Source organism: Saccopteryx leptura, chromosome 9, assembly GCF_036850995.1.
Source record: "Saccopteryx leptura isolate mSacLep1 chromosome 9, mSacLep1_pri_phased_curated, whole genome shotgun sequence".
Taxonomy (NCBI): domain Eukaryota; kingdom Metazoa; phylum Chordata; class Mammalia; order Chiroptera; family Emballonuridae; genus Saccopteryx; species Saccopteryx leptura.
The window spans coordinates 48,455,171-48,473,074 of record NC_089511.1 but is presented as its reverse complement, the minus strand read 5'-3'; positions in this window follow the sequence as shown (position 1 = coordinate 48,473,074).

Below are 17,904 nucleotides of genomic sequence, written 5' to 3'. Positions count from 1 at the left end.
AATAGTAAAATACTATTATTAATAATAATAAATTGTTGTTGACATTGTTATTGTTTTGTCTCTTTGGTTAGAAGCTTGAAAGACCTTGCCTTAATTTAGCTTTGTCTTATTTCCTTTGTCCTGAGGAACTTCCGTGAGCATTGCTTGGTTTGCAGATCTGCTAGTGATCAGTGTCTGAAAAAATAAAAAAACACGCCTTTATTTTGCCTTCATTTCTTCATTTTTTAAATTGTGGTTAAGACATTTAATATGAGATCTACCCTCTTAATGAATTTTTAAGTGTATTGTACAATATTGTGAACTATAGGAACTATGTTTGCACAGAAGATCTCTGAAACTTTATTTTCTTGCTTAACTGAAACTTTACAACTATTGAACAACCCTCCTTTTCCCCTTCCCCCAGTCCCACATGCTACTCTCTGTATCCGTGAGTTTTACTACTTTATGTACTTCATATATGTGGAATTATGCCACCTTTGACCTTCTGTGACTGGCTTATTTCACTTGGTATAAGGTCCTTTAGGTTCATGTATGCTGTTGCATATGGCAGGATGTCTTTTCCTTAAGTCTGAATAGTGTGCCATTGTGTGTATATGCCACATGTTTCTTATCTGTCTCTTCATCAGTGAACATTTAGGTTGCTTCCATACCTCAGCTATTGTGACTAATACTGGAATGAACCAGGAGCACATAGATCTTGTCAAGATCTTCATTTAAAATATCTTGGATGTATACACAGAAATGGGATTGCTGGATCCCATGGTAGTTCTATTTTTTTTTTTTTTTTGTATTTTTTTGAAGTTGGAAACAGGGAGGCAGTCAGACAGACTCCCGCATGTGCCCGACCGGGATCCATCCAGCATGCCCACCAGGGGGCGATGCTCTGCCCATCTGAGGCGTTGCTCTGCCGCAACCAGAGTCATTCTAGTGCCTGAGGCAGAGGCCATAGAGCCATCCTCAGTGCCCTGGCCAACTTTGCTCCAATGGAGCCTTGGCTGCAGGAGGGGAAGAGAGAGACAGAGAGGAAGGAGAGGGGGAGGGGTAGAGAAGTAGATGGGCGCTTCTCCTGTGTGCCCTGGCCGGAAATCGAACCCGGGACTCCTGCACCCAGGACGACACTCTACCACTGAGCCAACCAGCCAGGGTCGGTAGTTCTATTTTTACTTTTTTGAGAAACCTTTATACTCTTTTCCATAGCAACTGCACCATTTTGTATTCCACCAACAGTATATAAAGTTTGTAATTTTTATACATCCTCGACAACACTGTTGTCTCTTGTGTTTTTGATAATAACCATTCTAACAGGTGTGAGATCGTATCTTATAGTGATTTTGATTTGCCTTTCCCTGATGATTAGTGATGATTGAATGAAGGTGAACAACTATACAACTTCTCCACCCGAGGGGAGGGAGAAGAGGGAGATGTGCACATCCTTAGAAGAGGTTTGAGAGGCTCCCAGAAATTCTACCTGGGCTGATTGGAGAATGATTTTTACTTTCTCTTCATTTATGAAAGATATTTTTTCTGACAATAGATTTTAGATTGACCCATTTCATATTTTATTGTTATTCTTTATATACATGGAATTATGCTAGTTTCTGATAAGTATTGTACATAATATATCTCTGTTTCTTTATACTTAATGTTTTTAAATATTATTTTTGTCAGTAATTTTCAGCAATTTGATTTGGGTGAATATTGTGTTTTTGTGTGTATTTTATTTGGAACTCTACAGGCTTCTGGGGTCAGTATATATATAGTTTACATCAAATTTCAAAAAATTATGTCTGTGATGTCTTCAAATCTCTTCTGTGCTTTACCTTTTCTGGCTCTCTAACTACATATATGTTGACCACTTGCAATTGACTCGCAAGTCACTGAAGCTGTGTTCTTTTTCCCCAGTGTTTTTCTCTGTGTGCTTTATTTGAGAGATTCTGTGTGTGTGTGTGTGTGTGTGTGTGTGTGTGTGTGTGTGTGACAGAGTCAGAGAGAGGGACAGAAAGGGACAGACAGGAAGGGAGAGAGATAAGAAGCAATTCTTCTTTGTGGCATCTTAGTTACTCATTAATTGCTTTCTCATGTGTGCCTTGACCAGGGGGCTACAGCAGAGCGAGTGACCCCATGCTCAAGCCAATGACCTGGGGCTCAAGCCAGCGACCTTGGGCTTCAAGCAAGCAACCATGGGGTCATGTCTATGATTCCATGCTAGAGGCAGCGACCCCGCGCTCAAGCCAGTGAGCCCATGCTCAAGCTGGACAAGCCCATGCTCAAGCTGGACAAGCCCATGCTCAAGCCAGCAACCTTGGGGTTTTGAACCTGGGTCCTCCAAGTCCCAGTCCAATGCTCTATCCACTGCACCATGACCTTGTCAGGCTATTTGAGTTTCTTTTCCAATGGCTTCATGTTCACAAATCTTTTCTTTTGCACTCTCTAATCAGCTATAACTATATACATACAGTGCATTTTTTTTTTTTGGATGCTATATTTCTCATCTCTAGAAATTCCATTTAGGTCTATTTTATATCTTTGTATCTTCCTTCCTTATTTTTGTTTTCCTTCAATCCTCTTAACACTGTAAACATACTTTAATACCTGTTTTAACATACTTTCTGCTTATTTAATTATCTCTGCCATTTGTGAATTTGTTCTATAGATTGACTGTCTTCTGATTCGGGGTTGTATTTTCTTGCTTTAGTTCAATACTCCTAAATTTTTATTGGGTAACACTTTGAATTTTGCACTGCTGAGTGCTGAATTCTATTTTACTCCCTTAAATAAGGGTTGGAAATCTTTTGGCAGTTAGTTAATTTACTTGCAGCTAAGTTTGATTGTTTTGAGGCCTTTCTATCTCCTCTAAGGCAGTTTCGCCCTGCTGCTGAGGCATGCACTGTCTGAGGTCTCTACTGAATTCCCATGTGTTCACAAAGGGTCCTCCGTCCTGGTTGGTAGGAACTCATATTAATCCCTATGTATACTCTACAAATGGCTTTACTTCTTGTACCTTGGCAGTTATTTTCCTTTGAAAGTTTTACTTTGTCCACTCCTCTGGAATTCTATTATTATTTAGCCAAATAAAATGAAATTTAAAATTATTATTATTATTATTATTTTGTAGTACATTTTTCTGAAGCTGGAAATGGGGCGAGACAGTCAGACAGACTACCACATGCACCCGACCGGGATCCACCCAGCACGCCCACCAGGGGCAACGCTCTGCCCACCAGGGGGCGATGCTCTGCCCCTCCGGGGCATCGCTCTGCCACGACCAGAGCCACTCTAGCGCCTGGGGCAGAGGCCAAGGAGCCATCCCCAGAGCCCGGGCCATCTTTGCTCCAATGGAGCCTTGGCTGCGGGAGGGGAAGAGAGAGACAGAGAGGAAGGAGGGGGTGGGGGGTGGAGAAGCAAATGGGCGCTTCTCCTATGTGCCCTGGCAGGGAATCGAACCCAGGTCCCCCGCATGCCAGGCCGACGCTCTACCGCTGAGCCAACCGACCAGGGCCTAAAATTATTATTTAGCCAAAGTTTCAGGAGGACGTATCTTCATATTTCAGGAGCTCTTTCTCTTGGTTGCTCCTTTTACTTCATTGTTCTGGCCCACAGATTGTATTGTTCTTGTTCTCTGTCTCCTTAAGTCAACTAGGCCACTGAGCTTCCTTTGGGTTCCCCTACCTTTGCTGCAATGTAGGAATTGCTGGTGGGCAGAAAGCTACGGTGCTCATAGGCTCATAGGACTCACCTTGTTTTCATCCTCTTAGTAATCACAGTGCTGTCTGCTCCTTAGTGTCTGAAAACTGTTATTACTTTGGTTCCAATTTTTAAATTTTTTTATTGTTGGGTGATAATTCCAAATCCTGTTATTCTCTCACGACTAGAAGCAAAAGTCAAGATTTTTTTAAAAAAAACTTAAAACATATTATTCTGCTAATGTGTAGCTGGCAAACTTTACATAAAGAAGATAACTGTAAATAAATAAAATAAAAAGAGTATGTAACTTAAAAATGTTAAGTTTTCTATATTTCATCTAAAATTGTCTATCTTACTATCAATATGTTGCAGGAAGTGATGATGGAATCCCGCACTCTGAATTTAAATAAAAGTAAGCACAGTTGTAAAGGATTCAAGTGACTTGACTTAGGTGTGTAAGTTTGTAAGATAGATTAAGAACTATATGTTCAGGCCCTGGCTGGTTGGCTCAGCGGTAGAGCGTTGGCCTGGCATGCAGAAGTCCCGGGTTCGATTCCCGGCCAGGGCACACAGGAGAAGCGCCCATCTGCTTCTCCACCCCTCCCCCTCTCCTTCCTCTCTGTCTCTCTCTCCTGCTCCCACAGCTGAGGCTCCATTGGAGCAAAGATGGCCCAGGTGCTGGGGATGGCTCCTTGGCCTCTGCCCCAGGCGCTAGAGTGGCTCTGGTCGCAACATGGCGATGCCCAGGATGGGCAGACCATCGCCCCCTGGTGGGCAGAGCGTCGCCCCATGGTGGGCGTGCCAGGTGGATCCCGGTCGGGCGCATGCGGGAGTCTGTCTGACTGTCCCTCCCCGTTTCCAGCTTCAGAAAAATACAAAAAAAAAAAAAAAAAAAAAAAGAACTATACGTTCAGAATGGTAATCAAATGTAGTATTTCTATAACATTAATTTTTCTCTGCAAATCTCTACTGCTTCCTCCCTTTAGTTATATCCATTTCTACTGATCCATCTTCCCTATTACTTTTTTAAAGGGTGTTTTTGCCATGAAATACAATTATGCCAGAATTTATGATAATTCTCTGCTTTTTATTTTATTTCATCAAATCCTAACTCCCCATCTGTCTTTTAGAGTTTCTCATAATCTAATTTCACCTGCCTTCCCAGTTACATTTTGCCTCTGTTTTCTTAAGCAGATGCACATCTTTTATGTTTGTATAATTAAGTCTTTCCACACATCTTTCTCATTCTCCACACTGTTAGACTTAAACTGAATGGAAATATAATTAAGGTACAACATTGCATTTCTTAACCGAGTAGATTTTCTTGTTTTTATTTCCATATCTCTTTTTCTGAGTGAGAGGAAGGGGAATAGTGAGACAGATCCCCACATGTGCCCCAACTGGGATACATCTGGCAACCCCCATCTGGGCCTGATGCTTGAATCAACCAAACTATTTTTAGCACCTGAGGCTGATGTGCTCAGACCAACTGAACTATCTCAGTGCTGAAACCAATCAAGCCACTGGCTGTGGGAGGAGAGGAGGAAGAGGGAGGAGGAAAAAAGCAGACGGTTGCTTCTCTTGTGTGCCCTGACCAGGGATCAAACTTGGGATATTTATATGCCAGACTGATACTCTATCCACTAAAACAACTAGCCAGGGCTATTGTTATATCTTTAAAATATTTTTTAATTTATAATTTATTTCAGTAAGAATGTCAAGGTACATCACCATCACTTTTATCAGTTATATCAATTTAATATTTTTAGTTTGACTTTGTACTTCATGTTCAGGATTCTGTATACAGGCAGCTTCTAGAAAAGAGAAAACTTCCTCATGGACCCATTTATCAGTTTAACCATAATCCTACTTTGTGCAGGACTTAAGGTGTTGCAGGTCTCCTTACTGATAGGGAACATTTGTAGTCCCTGCTAAAGAAGTTTCTGAACAGCTCCTCAAAGTTACAAGTCATTAATTTAAAATTTTTACTCTCCATTTCTTAGATGTTAGAGATTAAAGATATGGGATAAAAGAGGAAAAACATGGTTCTCACCCTTATAATTTACATATTGAGTTTAAAATATGATGGGAAATTTCAACCTAATGATGATAGTAATTAAAATAATAAACATTATTTAGCTCTTGTTATGCACTTATAAACTGATTAAGCTTTTTTTTTTTTTTTTTGTATTTTTCTGAAGTTGGAAATGGGGAGGCAGTCAGACTCCCGCATGCGCCCGACTGGGATCCACCCAGCATGCCCACCAGGGGGCGATACTCTGCCCATCTGGGGTGTTGCTCTGTTGCAACCAGAGCCACTCTAGCGCCTGGGGCAGAGGCCAAGGAGCCATCCTCAGTGCCGGGGCCAACTTTGCTCCAATGGAGCCTTGGCTGCGGGAGGGGAAGTGAGAGACAGAGAGGAAGGAGAGGGGGAGGGGTGGAGAAGCAGATGGGCGCTTCTCCTGTGTGCCCTGGCCGGGAATCGAACCTGGGACTCCTGCACGCCAGGCCGACACTCTACCACTGAGCCAACCGGCCAGGGCCTGATTAAGCTTTTATTAATATGGCCTAAGTCATTCATCTTTTTTCATATCTTTGTGATACAGGTTCTATGCTTACCTATTTTGTAGAAGACCACTGAAGCATGGAAAACTTAAATATTAACTCAAATTTTAAATAACAGGTTAAATATTTAAAATTTTTGAGCAAATAATTGGTCTTGATCCCAGAGTTTTCCAAATTCAAATCTTATGTTCTAAAACTTTGCTTTGTTTCCCAAAAGGGAGTCTGGGATAAGTTGTCTAGTCCAAAAAGCACCTTCTGTTCGGGAACTCTTGGGACTCTGTACAGTGACAAGACTAGAATTTCATACAAACTTAAAGCAAATAGAATAACTAAAAATCTATGTCACCAGAGCTACAAAGAGGGAGTGACTAAACCAACAACAGGGGTAAGGGTGAAGTGGGCAATACCAGGACAGAACAGGAGTGTATTTAAGTATGTAAAGCAGGCTACCCAAGTTCTGAGTCAAAACCAGGTTGACAGCTTGGTTGGTATTTGTCTGACAAATCTGTTGACAGGAGTGTTGCGATGGCTTTTGCATAGCTACACTACTTTAAGTTAGCAGCTAAGAGTCATCCTTTTTGACCCTTCCCAATATAATTCCTCTTAATGAAGCCTTGCCCTGCAACATCAGAGAATTACCCAAGCCTCACTAGCACACTCCAACCTTCTATATGTAGTAGAATCAGAAATTTTGAAAGCACACTATCCTCTATAAGAAACAATCTTTCGCCCTGGCTGGTTGGCTCAGCGGTAGAGCGTCGGTCTGGCATGCGGGGGGGACCTGGGTTCGATTCCTGGCCAGGGCACATAGGAGAAGCGCCCATTTGCTTCTCCATCCCCCCCTCCTTCCTCTCTGTCTCCCTCTTCCCCTCCCGCAGTCAAGGCTCCATTGGAGCAAAGATGGCCGGGCGCTGGGGATGGCTCCTTGGCCTCTGCCCCAGGCGCTAGAGTGGCTCTGGTCACGGCAGAGCCACCCCCGGGAGGGGCAGAGCATCGCCCCCTGGTGGGCAGAGCGTTGCCCCTGGTGGGCGTGCCGGGTGGATCCCGGTCGGGCGCATGCTGGAGTCTGTCTGACTGTCTCTCCCCGTTTCCAGCTTCAGAAAAATACAAAAAAAAAAAAAAAGAAAGAAACAATCTTTCCTTTATTTTCATACCTGATATTTCTTACCTGAAGCTGAACATTTTCACATTTTTAAGGTTCCACTGACCTAGTTCTTTTAGTGTTGGTTCCAACTATTGTATTCTGCTCACCAATATGGTGTCAGACGGATACACTGGTTTAGTGAAATGAACCAGTTCTTTCTTAGCACCTTCTTTTAAGGATATCATGGGTACTACCAATATTTATAAAGGTCAACATAACAAAAATAGTTCTCCTTTCTATGGCAGTTCATGTTCATTGAAGTTCAGTTCATGTTCAGTTCAAGTTCCAGAGCCAGCTCCACTAATTATTAGTTGAGTGACCCTAACCATCTTCCTTATCATTAATCCTAACAATGTTCTTTTCCACAAAATAGGGGCATTCATTGCCACTTACCCCATATGTTCTCACGAAGACCAAAGACATTTATGAAACACATTTGTATCGCACAGCACTCAAGCATGGGCTATGAAATCCAAATTGTTTCAGTTTGGTTCCTAGCTGCATTATAATATTTATATCTATAGACAAGTTAATCACTCTAATCCACATTTTTCCTATATGTAAAAGGGAGATAATGTTAGTACCTCTAATGTTGGTTGATGTGAAATAATGCATTAAAAATTTTAACACAATGCCAGCTACATAAAAATGGGTTAATAACTATTATTATTTATAAAGTTCTATGTTAAGATTAATGTTTTTAATCATGACCAAAATCTTACATGGAAAAATGGAATGCTTTAATTTACACAGGAAATAAGTACAGTATATCAAGACATTAAATGACATATGTAAAGTCATATTTAACTATAAGACTTATTCCCTTGCTCACTTTAGACTTGGATATATTTACTTTATATACATTAATAGAAATCATCTCACCTGCCCAGGCAGTGGCACAGTGGATAGACCGTCATCCTAAGATGCTGAGCACCCTGGTGTTTAAAACCCTGAGGTCGTTGGTTTGAGCATTGGATCACTGGCTCAGCTGGAGCCCCCCATCAAGACGCATATGAGAAAGTAATCAATTAACAACTAAGGTGCTGCAACTGCAAGCTGATGCTTCTCATCTCTCTCCCTTCCTGTCTGTCTGCCCCTGCCTGTCTCTTTCTCTCTCTCTTTCTTTTTCTCTCGCTAAAAGAAAAGAAAAGAGAAAAGAAATCACCTCTACCTATTATTTTGAAATACTTAACATTTAACATTTGCCAAGCACTATGTTAAATGCTTCTGTATAATTTCTTGTTTAATTCTAGTAATAATCCTGAAGACAGACTTTGTGTTTCCCATTTTACAGATAGAAAGACTGGATGTTTAAAAAGTTAATAACTCATGGACACAGATAAGAGTGCAGTGGTTACCAGGGGGAGGGAAAGGAAAGAGAGGGAAGGGGGTGGGGCAGGGGAGGGGCATAAATAGAAACAAATATAGGGTGATGGAGGATGATTTGACTTTGGGTGATGGGTATACAGCATAATCAACTGTCCAAATGATGTGGAGATGTTTTCTCTAAATGTATGTACTCTGGTTGACCAGTGTCACCTTGTTCAATTTAATTGTCTAAATAAAAATTTTTTAAAACACTAATAACTATCTGAAATGGTGAAACCATATTTTTGGAGGCAGGGGAATAAACCCAAGCTGTCTCACTCTTAGAGCCAGCACTGCTGATTAAGCATGATGCTATATTACTCTTCACAATACAATACTGCCAGTATAATACTAGTTGCTAATTATTCTCCATTTTTCACACAATCAATTAAATAATCTCTAATGTTTTATCCAGTGCTGCACTATCTGCTATGGGAAAAAGAAGAGAAGAGGGGCCCTGGCTGGTTGGCTCAGTGGTAGAGCGTCGGCCCAGTGTGTGGAAGTCCCAGGTTCAATTCCCGGCCAGGGCACACAGGAGAAGCGCCCATCTGCTTCCCCATCCTTATCCCTCTCCTTTCTCTCTATCTCTCTCTTCCCCTCCCACAGCCAAGGCTCCATTGGAGCAAATGTTGGCCTGGGCGCTGAGAATGGCTCCATGGCCTCCACCTCAGGTGCTAGAATGGCTCCAATTGCAGCAGAGCAACGCCCCAGATGTGCTGAGTATCTCCCCCTGGTTGTCATGCTGGGTGGATCCCAGTCAAGCTCATGAGGGAGTCTGTCTGTCTGCCTCCCTGCCCGCCCCACTTCTCACTTCAGAAAAACATAAAAAAAAGAGAGAGAGAAGAGGTATTGAGGGCATGTATGAGATGGGGAATTAATATTTTTTATTTTAATTAATTTTATTGGGGTGACATTGGTTAATAAGATTATATAGGTTTCAAGTGTACAATTCTTTGATACATCGTATATATATATATTGCATTGTGTGCTCACTACCCAAAGTCCAATCTTCCTCCATAATCATATGACTCTTTTTTACCCTTTACTACCACCCCTGTCCTCCTTCCCTCTGGTAAACACCATGCTGTTGTCTGTGTCTATGAGTTTTTGTTCATTTTTCTTGTCTTTCTTTTGAGTGCCAAGAACCACACATTATCTTATTTAATCTTCATGATAGTTTGTGAGTTAGATATTAGTATACTCATTTTACATATAAAGAAGGTCCAGAAATAATTAAGGTACCTAAGGTCAAATAGCAAATAACTGGCTTGTTACTCTAATTCCCAAGAGCACGTCCATATGTTGTCAAGGTCGTGATCTAGATATGGAATAGTCATATACATGAAAGGTCAGAGAAGCCTTAGGGTGTCTACAGGTAGAAAAAGGGCCAGGGAATGTGGATTTTATCTGATTGACAAATGAACTTGGAAGGGAGACTAGGTGCCTCCTGGCAGTAAATCTGCCCGTCTCATTTATGATTGCACCCACAATTACCCAGGCGCAGTCAGTGATTAATAAATAGTTGTTAAATGGCTGAATGTGTCCCCCTCTGTCCTCTAAACACTTGATTGGGTCCTGTGGAAATTGGGGTACTTTTAAGATGTAATTAATATATATTGGGCTAAGACCAATATTCATTTCTCAAGAATTTCTTGGAATAAATAAAGAGCTATAGATGTGAAGGGGAGGCAACTGAATGAAATCTGTGCCTTGACAGGGGAAGGTTAGCTGGCAGGGCACCAAAAGACTTCCCAGGGAGGCACCTCTACGGGGACTCTGGCATATCAGACTGGCATATCCTGATTTATGATCTTGTCATTGTCCCAGAAATGATTGCATTTACACATGCTGAGTCACATAACTGAAACTTACAAGAAGCTACAAAGCACAAACAGAAAACATGTTTATAATTTACATTAAAAACTATAGCTGTCCAAAAACACTATATTAGTTTTTATGCAAAGCTAATGGATTCTTTCCCTGTAATAAAGTACATAGGAAGTCCTAATATGAAAATGTTGCTTGGTGTACAAGGATTAAAAAACACAAAGTGCCCTGGCCAGATAGCTCGATTGGTTGGAGCATCGTCCCAGCGTGCAGAGGTCGCCAGTTGGGTTTCCGGTCAGGGCACATACGGGAGTGGTTCAATGTTCTTGTCTCTCTTTCTCTCTCTCCCTTTCTCCCTCCCTCTCTCTCTCTCTCTCTCTCTCATCAATAAAATAAACACTTTTTAAAAAATCTTTAAAAAACAAAGAGGAAGCATGTGATTACAGAAATCATTACCTACACAATCATTCAAGTGCATTGAGCCTTTTCCATAAGAAATTAACAGTCAACACTTGACATTAAAGCTTCACAATAGCTTTCTGAACTGGTACTGCTTGTATCCTTTATTTATAGACTAGGGAACTAAAGTTTGGAAATATTGGATAACTCAACTCAAAATCTTAATTCTCTAAAATCTGGAATCTTGATTTTAGATACCAAACTCCTTATGTTCTAATATCGTCTCTATGATGAATGAGGTAGGCATTGGGAACACAAAGAGTAATGAGGCAGACACTATTTCTGCCCAAGCGCAACTTACAGACCAGTGAAGAAGGCAGATGCTCTACAGCTGCTTACTCACATAATTAACCTTTAATTATACTTGTGCTGAATTTACCAAGATGAAATGCACCGTCATTGAGTTGGACAAGGATGTATTCTTTGAGGAAATAATATATGGCTGAGATCTGTGAAATCTGCCTGATATTACAGGCCAGGGAATAGCTCAGGTGTCAAGGAGCTAGGCTTCCGGAGGAGAAAAAAGCACAGGGAGCTAGAGCGTAGGGAGCTAGAGCGTAGGGAGCTAGAGCGTCGGGAGCTAGAGCGTAGGGAGCTAGAGCGTGATGAGCTTGAAGAGGTAGGCGGAGTTGGTTGTAGGCCTTCCTAAACCACGCACAAAATCTTGAATGCCAAGCAATTAAAGGGTTTTAATCTTGAGAGTACTTAAAACAGGATCAGGTCAGATGTGTGATTTAAAACAATATTTTCACTATGAAAAGATTTAGATGGTGCTGGGAGTCTAGGTAAGAAAGTTGCTGTGGTTCAGCTAGAGATTAAGGCAGTTCCGTCTATTTGGAACCACATAGCTAGTTATGGACAGTATTTCCTCAGTTCTACATTAAGGACTCAGTCCTCTTAAGGACAAGTGGTGAATTTGTACTGATACCATGGTCTCAAAGCAAAACCTCTCAAGAAAGTTGCTGTGTTAATTATATACATACATAATGGCTTGTTGCTTATTCAATCAAAACTCAGAAGATTCAGACCTAGGAAGCGGTCAAACTCATAAATGCCTTTAAGTGCTAGCACAATATAATCATTTTGGTGACATTTTTCTCTTTCTGAAAATTTACAATAATTAATAAAAACTTTAAAATAATAGTGTGGCATTTGTTGTTGGATGAGGGTCAAGATAACAAGCTGTCCTTCTGGATTTGCTGACCCTGAGAGCACCGATGGATATTATGCTTTTGATAAAAGATTGTAGCCAAATATTTGTGTGCATGTCTTTTTTGCTAGACAACAGTATTCAAAGCTCAGGTGAGGAGCAGAGGCCAAGCACCTGAGAAGGTATGTTTGATGATTCAGATAGTAGGAAGTTTCCTAACAGATACTCAATTCAGGTTAAATATGAAAAACTAAAGAATCTGGTTGAAGAAAATTTTGAGAGAAAACAAGCTCCAGACTGATAATACAATAGTCAGATGTGGCTACCAAATATATTATAATATGATTAATATTAATGTAGTTATGCTGTAACATAATCGTCATATTTCAAAGACTTAGTGCAAAAAACAAATTTAAAGAATTGAAAATCTCTCAATGATATTGATTAATTACATTACAATAATAATATTTTGGATTTATTGGTTTAAATAAAATATAATACATACAAAGATTTGTTTTACCTGTTTATACTTTAACAAATGTGGTTATAAGAAAATCCTATTATGCCTGACCAGGCAGTGGTGCAGTGGATAGAGCGTCTCACTGGGATGCTGAAGACCCAGGTTTGAGACTCTGAGATCGCCAGCTTGAGCAAGGGCTCATCTGGTTTGAGCAAAGCTCACCAGCTTGGACCCAAGGTTGCTGGCTCGAGCAAGGGGTTACTCAGTCTGCTGAAGGCCCATGGTCAAGGCACATATGAGAAAGCCATCAATGAGCAACTAAGGTGTCACAACGAAAAACTGATGATTGATGCTTCTCATTTCTCTCCGTTCCTGTCTGTCCCTATCTGTCCCTCTCTCTGACTCTCTCTCTGTCTCTGGAAAAAAAGAAAGAAAGAAATAAAATCTTATTATATATGTGGTTCACATTACATTTTTATTACACAGCTCTGGCATAGAAAATCAAGATTAAGGTTATTATTGCCCCAAAAATCTGGTTATTTATAGAAAAACTTGAATAATTCTTCATTTATAATTTTTTTCATGTATGGAGAAATAGAATATAGAGTGTGTGAAAGATCAGATTGTGCCCTAGTTATCAAGTTTGAAGATAATTAGAGGGCTGAATAGCAGAAAAACAATCATTGAGTAGTAATTTTTTATTGTATTACTGTACAATGCAATGTATAAATAATTGTAGACCTATTATAATTTAATACAAAACAGAACAAGGTTAATTTTTCTTATAAATTTACTTTATTCTATTGATATTATTTACTATATAAAAATGTTAAGAAATAATTTTCTTTGAAATATATATAAGAGCAGAGATTCATTAGAATTTATACCCAAGCTCGTAGAATAGCATAATTAGTATTTCCTAGAAATTAAGCAGCATTCATTCATTCATTCCTTCACTAAGCAAATAGTTTTGATGCAAATAGTTAGTGGTTAGAAGACAGATGAAATCAAAATACTGTGATATTAAAAGCTATCTACCCATTTTCAGGAGTGGTGGAGAGATTTGAAAGTGACTTAACAAAATAGGAAATAAACTCTGGAAAAAACAGCAGCATAAGAGCCATTGTTACCTCTTTACGGGTTCCAATTACTATTTATTTATCTTTGCAATTTTTTTTTTTGTATTTTTTCCAAAATCAGACTCCTGAATGCACCTGACCAGGATCCACCTGACATACCCACCAGGGGGCGATGCTCTGCCCATCTGGGGCATTGTTCCATTGTGGCCAGAGCCATTCTAGCATCTGAGGTGGAGGCCATGGAGCCGTCCTCAGCACCTGGTCCAACTTTGCTCCAATGGAGCCTTGGCTGCAGCAGGGGAAGAGAGAGACAGAAAGGAAGGAGAGGGGGAAGGGTGGAGAAACAGATGGGCGCTTCTCCTATGTGTCCTGACCAGGAATCAAACCCAGGACTTCCACACGCTGGACTGATGCTTTACCGCTGAGCCAACCAGCCCAGGCACCATTGCAAATTGATCAGACTATCTAAAACTAGATCCAACTTGAATTTCTAGCTGAGTGTTTTGCATATGTTCCTTTAAAAAAAGAATCTTCATTTGAATATACCTCCTACAGGAATTCAAATACAAAATGAGCTCTAACAAATACCATCCATATATTCTACATATTAAGTAATCAGTTAGGCAGGTAAACCTGCTCGGAGGAATGAATGGTATAAATTTCCTCCAATTGGGTGGTATGGCTCCTCCTCTTCATTCTCACAAAGCTTTGACCTTTGCCACTGATAACGTCCTGATCCTGCCATTCTGGGTTGTGGATGTCACCAAAGACAATAACCAGCACTTTTGGTAATAATTTCTCTTTAAAAGTAAGTGATATTTCTTTTGAACATTTTGATTTGGGGTGGGTGAATGTTCAATTAGCTTATTATGGCTTCTTTTCAAAAACCTTCAGTATTTCACTCATTCATGATGGATAGCATTTTTTATTTGTCGTTTCTCTCTTCTACTTCTTTATCATAGCCGTACTATATTTGAAGATGGGTGTAGTATAGTGGAGCTGAAACGGAGATGCACTGACACCAACACTAAAGAGAACATGCTCCACTCTAATAGGTAATCTCAAAAACAACATTGTTTCCTATAGATATCATGAATATTGACAACTTTGTTTTATGGGTAAAGAAATAAACATTTTAAATATAATTTCAAGTGCCTTTTCTAAAACCAAAATATGCGAATTAGTCATTTTACATACACGCATATGTGCACACGCACACACGTACACACCACTTACAGCTTTATTGTGTCCTGTCTAAATTTTAAGATGCATAATGATTTAAATAAATTATCTGCTGAGCTAGCAACAAATCCTGTGTTACTGTTCATACAAAGATTTTTACTCCAAGACAAAATTTATATCAAGGGTGGAAATTTTTTGATTATTCCTTTTTCCAAAATTCTTATTAGTTTTTATTTTGTTGGTTATACCTAATTTTCTTTCAAAATTTGAGTTAAGTTCAAGGAGAAATTATGCCCCTTTTGAAACGGTCATGTATATATACTAATAAAAGACTGGCTTTGGGGGTAAAGAAGCAAACAAACAAAAAAATGATGAGACATAATAGTAAATGTATTTTGAATTAGAACACTGGAAGAAAAATATTTTCACAGAAATACTCAAGGATGTATGTTCAACCATTTATTATCAGCCATATTGACAATCAAATAGGCAGCAATCATCAAACAATTTGCTAAGGCTATGATATGATACAATCCTTGGGTAAAGATATCAGAAGTTCCATGGGCCTTCTGAAAGGTTGTATCTTAATCTACATTTTGCCCACAACCCTTTCTAGTTCTAATATCAACAAACTTTATGAAAAAAATGAACAGAAAATATTGGAGCTTCTAGAGAATAGAAGTTACCATTTTATATTTCACAGAGCCAAGGAAGAAGTTTCAATGTATTTCATTTTAATTCATTTTCATATATTAAATAATTACTAAAATAGCAAACTTACATAAGAATTATAAAATCATTGTGGAAAAAAAATAGCTTCATTTATTTGAGATGACTTTGTATCTGTACAAACAAAAGAATTGGAAGAATTTTCCAGATTATTTACTCAGAGTTGAAAGAATATGAGAAAGCAATGGTGTAGAATTTCTGAAATTTAAGCTAGTCTAAAATCTGTAAAAGCCTGAGAAGTTTAACTATATTAATACTATTTTTACATTAAATCATGGCAACTAATCAACATTAATAATAACACTGCTTTCTAGAACTTTCCAAAGAGTCCGTTGAAGTTTTGTTAGGAGAAGTTGTTTTTAAAGTCATAAACCATGAGAAATTCCAGGCAAGTTCGCACACTGCTACCATTGTACTTGTCCATCATGGCAAAACATGGTTGAGTCTTTCATCAGAGACTAGTATCGATTGGTACATGATCTTTCCACCTATTCCAACATTGAGTGCTTCTTTTCATTCCGTATTTGTTTATATGGCATAAAATTTCTCACACAAGTGGAACAGATTTTAGGATTTAGACAAATAGGAATAATCTCTATTTTTGAAAGGATTTGAGAATGAGATCAAACTAATAGAACTGAAATTTCTGTATCATGCTGGGTAGCAACTTAACCTTTCTCCATGTTGGAAGATGAAAGAGATTTAGTTACTGCTTGAGCCACAAGCATGCAAAGTGAAGCAGAAAATTGAGGCACATACAACTCCATTATCTAATATTTCAGGTGGGGATAAGAGCTAACTTACCTTTATTCTCCTCAGATCTCTATTTCTACCTTGTTTAAGGCGGTAGCTAAATGGTTTTGGGGTCAGATCCCACATTACTGGCAGCAAGTTGAATCACTTATATTTCCCCATGTATAAGACGCTCCCATGTATAAGACACACCTTAAGTTGGGGGCCCGAAATTTGAAAAAAAAAAAAGTATTACATAAAGTTATTAAACTCAAGTTTTATTCATCATAAAATCCATACAACTCCTCAAGTGGGAAATGCAAATAAAAAAATCTACAACCACTGTATAAGATGCACCCAGTTTTTAGACCTCAAATTTTCCCAGGAAAAAATTGCATCTTATACATGAGGAAGTACAGTAGCATGTGGGTCACTTTCCTCTGTCACCCTGCTAGTTCCAAAATCTTTCTAGACTCAGGATGGCTTTATCTTGTCAATTTAGTTACAATCAATCAAATCTCTACACAAGAGATGAGAGTGATTTTCAACCTTTTTCATCTCATGGCACACATAAACAAATTTCTAACAACACTAAAAATAGATGTGTTCTGCTGATATGACAAAAAATAGGTATAATTTTGATTGATTTATAAAAATATTAATAGTAATTATCTACCCTTTTTGGTCCAAATTGACTTTTCTAAAAAAATCAGGTGCCTACAATTGTATACAAAAATTTCTGGTACAAGAACTAACCAATCAGATGCAATGTGATAAGACCTATATATAATCAGGATATGGCATTCATACCAGAGGGCTCTTGTGTTGGCTGTTTATCATTTTTTTTATTGGATAATCTAAAGGAAAAGAGGTTGGTGTCCTGACTAAATAGTCAAGTATTTCATGTTTTAAAAATTCTTGCGACACACCAGTTGAAAATTGCTGCCCTAGATGATTGACATCAGTACCTTCACATTCAGTTGACCCTTGAACAACAGGAGTATTAGGAGCACTGACGCCTTACCCCAAAAACTTTACTAATAGCTAATTTTTGACAGGAAGTCTTACCGATAATTGTCAATTAATACATATTTTGCATGTTATATGTATTATATACTGCATTATTGCAATAAACTAAGCTAGAGAAAAGAAAATGTTAAGAAAATTATTAAAAAGAGAAAATATATTTACATATTTTTTGAAGAAAATCTGCATATAAATGGACCCACGCAGTTCAAACTCATGTATTTTAAGGGTCAACAGTCCATTGCCTCATTTGACCCTCACAGTAATGCTGAAGGGTTGAAGACATACCTATTATTATTTCTGATTTTGTGTATTAGGATCCTGAATAATTTTACTCTGCATTTGACTCACTGGTTTTAAAATATTGCTGAATCCTCCCAACAGCTTAGATACTCAGTGTCTATCACAAAGGATTCAGTCAAACTGGTTATTTGACACCATGTAGACCATTGTTTCCCAATCCACAAGTGCATTTTGGCATTTGGTGTGTTGGGAAGAC